We start from the raw sequence: 5,043 nt of genomic DNA on the forward strand, positions 1-5,043 counted from the left end.
AAGCAAATTTAAACTGAGCCCTCTGAAGACTAGAGGAAGCAAGAGTCACTAATTTTAAAGAAGTAGCTAGTCCTAAATCCTCGTTTGTCAGTTCACTTCATTAGTGTAGGAGGTCTCACTACTTGGCTTTGTCAGATTATAAGTAACTGTGCTGGAGAAGACTCTTGAGAGTCCCTTGGACTGCAAGGAGATCCAACCAGTCCATCCTAAAGGAAATCAGTCCTGAATATTTATTGGAAGGACTGATGTTGAAGCTGAAACTCCAAAAACTTTGGTCAAAAATGATGCAAAGAACTGACTTATTGGAAAAGACTCTGATGTTAGGAAAGATTGAAGGCAGGAGGAGAAGGGGACGACAGAGGATGAGATGGTTGGATGGCATCACTGACTCAATGGACATGGGTTTGGGCAGACTACGGGAGTTGGTGATGGACAGGGAGGCCTGGCGTGCTGTGGTTCATGGGGTTGCAAAGAGTCGGACATGACTGAGCGACTGAACTGAACTGAACTGGAGTAACTGTGATTGTGAGCAATAACACCCAAATCCTTTGTGATTGCAATGGTTCCCTGTTCCCTTAAGTCTCTGCAGGCTTTTCACTATTATCATCCTCCCCACTGGCAAACTGATGAATGTTAATTTCCTTATTGAGTGAGGGATCCAAAGTTGGACCCACATTTGTATCAAAGTCCTGTTTTGAGAAAGAACTATTGGGAAAGTTGAGGATACCTGGGTAGTAGAAATTTCACTTTTAGGAAAAGAGAAACATTCCTGGTTTTTCTATAGAGCTGAGAACTCCTCAGAGATATCCACTGGGTTTAGCCCAGTGCCTTGCTTACAGTTGGCACTCAATAAATGTTTGACTATATAAAGGAGTGAACGGCCTTGCCTAACACAAGCAATTGATACTGTATTTAGAACAGACTAGTTTTATCTCTCTTCACTAATGTTTTCTTTGAATTGTACAACATTGAAAGTAAAATTGCAAAATTTTAGAAAGAAGAGGAATGAGCTGACCATTGTACTAAGGGTTGAACATGTCTTATTTAAGTCTCATAATGACTCTATAAAAGTGCTATCCCATTGTATAGATAAGAAAAATGAGGCATAAGAAGGCTCACAGAGCTAGTCAGTGATAAAGCTAGGATTAAGCCCAGGCTGTCCGTCTTATCCTTTCTCATTTTCTACTTTGGCTCCGTTTTGGCTTCCTCTTTGGCTCAAGGAAGTTGGATGACATGTCCAAGACTGTCACGTGACAGGGTCTCGAAGCTTATCTCTTGATTTTCAGATATATTACGTTTTCTCCACCAATACATTTTTTTTTGAGTTAAAAAGCCTTTTCTATAACACATGCCCCTCACATTACAACCTAAGTCACAGAGATAACTGGAATCAACTGGTGGTGTTGAAAGTGTACATAGGTTAGGATGCTATCAGCAGCAAGTAATAGGAAATCCTGAATCAGCTGGTTTAAACAATAAATAAAATCCATTACAACTCAAAACAAGTAACCCCCAAAATGAGTGGTGTTGAAAAGTAACCCAAATACACTGTCACTCCTGCAGATATTTACAGTGCTGAACATTTCTTAGTGAGCAACTGAATGAAAGGAGTTCACATAATCTGTTGTTCAGGCTCAGATAAGTCCCCTGCCTCCCACCCCTCTAACACCTCAGCCCACCATCTTGTATGAGAGAATCCCTGAAGGCAATACCTGAGATTCCTGAGATGAGATTCTGCCATCCCTACAGCTGGTTGCATGTTGCTGTTGTTTTATAGCCACTAAATCAGGTCTGACTCTTTTGCAACTCCATGGACTGCAGCCTGCCAGGCTCCTCTGTCCATGGGGATTTTCCAGGCAAGAATACTGGAGTGGGTTGTTATTTTCTTCTCCAGGGGATCTTCTTCCTGACCCAGGGAAGGAACCCGGGTCTCCTGTTTGGCAGGCAGATTCTTTACCACTGAGCCACCTGGGAAGCCCAGAAACTAGCTTGCTTAGCAATTTGGCCAGGGGCAAAGTCCTAAGGAGTATAGGCTTCTAATCTTACTAGAGTCTTTTTCTCTCTTCATGAAAGGAGGATCTCTAAAATACTTTTAGCGAGTCCATATAGCTTTAAATACTTTTAATTTCACCAGTGAGAGCCCAATTTTAACACGCATCGTGCTTGTCAACAGGCTGCTATTTTTATCACTAAAAGCCCTTTTCTGACATTCAGTATGTTAATTAGCCAAGTGTAGGTTCCTGAGGAAGACAGAGCTAACAGGAGTTCTCGGAAGAGCCCTTCTGGAATTTCGACTTCCGGATACCAGTGGCAGCAACTGCTCCTGTGCTCTCGCGCTCATTGACCGGTCCTGGACGAGAAATCTGTGACGAGAATGCTTGGAGCTCAACCCAAGTTACACTTACATAATATCTCAATGTTTATGCTGAAGTATTAAGTATACAGATTTTCACAGCGACATCTACATCGGTTAATTCAACAATTAAATGAAATCTGCAAGGACCCAACCTCCCCTAGTTTCTACCCTGCCATCTGACTGTGCCTCTGACTAGCACCCTTAACAGTAGAGAGGAGATGAAGGCTCAAGTTCTAGGTGCCATCATGTTGAGACTTGATACCGTCTCAAAGGAAAAGGGGGTGGGGGTCATGGACCTCCCTTTGCGTGCTCCTCTTCTCAACAGCAAGGAGACCTCACCCAGAAGCCACTCAGCAGGCTTCCCCTCATCTGATGGGGCAGATTTATACAGCGTGTTCACTTTGAAGCCAGTCATTTGGACTTTTTGGATACTGGTAAATGACTCATTGGAGAAGACTCTGATGCTGGGAGGGATTGGGGGCAGGAGGAGAAGGGGATGACAGAGGATGAGATGGCTGGATGGCATCACTGACTCAACGGACGTGAGTCTGAGTGAACTCTGGGAGTTGGTGATGGGCAGGGAGGCCTGGCGTGCTGCGATTCATGGGGTCGCAAAGAGTCGGACATGACTGAGAGAATGAACTGAACTGAAATGTCATTAGGACTTAACTCAAAGTCATGTAAGAAGCAGGGGAAAAAAAAGTAGACCTTCATGAAATGAAAAAGGAAGAGGTGATTGAGAAGGCAAGATCTGCAACATGTGGAATAATTCCTTCTTGTAAGTGTGGATATCTTTAAGAGCATCTTTATTTGACCATTTATCGCATATTCTCCCTTATTCCCAGCTCTCTTTTTCCCTTTTTTTTTTTTTTTTTGGTTGATTTGTCTTTGCAGCTGTATTCCCACTCACTGAGAGTCTGCAGTTAATACCCTGACATCTTGAATTAGGGGAAGGAAGCTACAGCTTTAATGAGCATTTCTAGCTTTGATAGTTAACCTAGAGTCACTTCAGGCTCCCCGATGCATTCTCTTCTCAGTGCATGCTGTTTATCATGTTAAATCTGAGATGAACTCGTCACGGAACATTCCTGATTTGAGAATGCAGAGCCCGAAGAAAAAAGATCTGCTAGGGCACCGTACTTACTGAAACCATCCCTCAAAAGGTTGCTGTCAGGCCATTTGCTGCCCTTTCCTGTCCAGCTAGAATCTCACTCAAAAACAAGTGCTTGACATTTTTCAAAAATGTTTGATTTCAGGCGATCACGTCCAACTTATTTCTCTCCTCCTGGCTAGTCTTAAGATGAAAGAAATTGCTGGGTGTTTTAAAAGCAGACTAGAGAATCCGTGTCAGAGGATAAGGGCACCATTCACTAAATATTTACTTCTCCAGCATCTTTAGAGAAAAACAAGTAGCTACTGTATACGCTAAGAATCTGGCGTTTTTTTTTTTTTTTGGAAATGAAAGGAAACGAATGAAACTTTTTGCAGATTATAGAATTGAATTTTAAAAGCTTAGGCTTATTTAATGCAGAAAAGCAGCAAATCTAGATGGCAGGGGTTCAGGATCATTTAAAAGGTATGGTCAGGGAAATACAAGTAGATTTAATTTATACGTTTAAAACTTTAAAACTTTCATTTTATGAGAACCAATTCAGAGCTAGTGATGAGAAGACATAAATAACGTTTGAAAAAGTCTAAATATACTATGAATTGTATCTTAACATTCACATCTTGTAGAAGGTTGTCTTTTTTAAATGCATCATTAAACTTCCCATCATCATTTATTTCCTCTCTGCTGTGGAATCATTCTTCCTTTGTCCGTACCCGCATCCCACTCCACTAACACACGCAACACAGACACACATGTACAAACCCGCTTCCCTTCTGTGACACCCAGCTTCGCTAACAGTGTCATCATTCTCCTAAATTCCAAGTCTTGAAAATGTGTTTTTATTTCTTCCTCTTTCAGTTCTCACAACCAATTACTGACAAGCCCTATTGATTCTGCTCCGAAATACTTCTTGCTTCCATTTCTTTCCTTTATTGCTTCCCTCCTTTCCACTACTGTTACACTCAGAATTTGGCCATAACCTCTCAGTGGGATTCCTTGCCTCTGGCTTGTTTCCGCCAGTCTACGTTTTACACCGTTACTGCCAGAACATTCTTTTCATAGGACAGCTTGAGCCACCCTGCACAGCCTACGACACTGAGATACCTGAAGACCTGCTGCAAGTGTCCCTCTTGCCTGAAGAATTTTAGCCACACCCCACAGGATAACATCCATACTCTAGTCACCAACTACATTATAAGCTCATCTCCTTTTATAGTGTTTTACTCGCGAACCACTAGACACTCCTTTTGCCCTCTTTGCTTTGTTTGCTTTCCATTAACACAGTCCCCATGATCTCTCAGGTCAAGATGCCTCCGTATTTCAAGGCCTTCTTCCACGGTGTCTTCCCCTGTGACTTCCTGTCCCTCTTCAATAACCTCTCTAGATTCTGCCATCAAAGAGCTTTATCAGCAGCATTCTGTTACAGTTCTTATCATAGTCTATTCTGAGTTGTAATAGGTTCCGTGCCTGTCTTTCTAATCAGTCAGTTAACATCTAACATAGGGCTTCAAAAACAGTTTTGGTTGTTGGATTGGGTTGAATTGGGAGCTGATGGTACATTCTATTAGCTTATTTA

This window comes from Capra hircus, chromosome 7 (assembly GCF_001704415.2).
Source record: "Capra hircus breed San Clemente chromosome 7, ASM170441v1, whole genome shotgun sequence".
Classification (NCBI taxonomy): Eukaryota; Metazoa; Chordata; class Mammalia; order Artiodactyla; family Bovidae; genus Capra; species Capra hircus.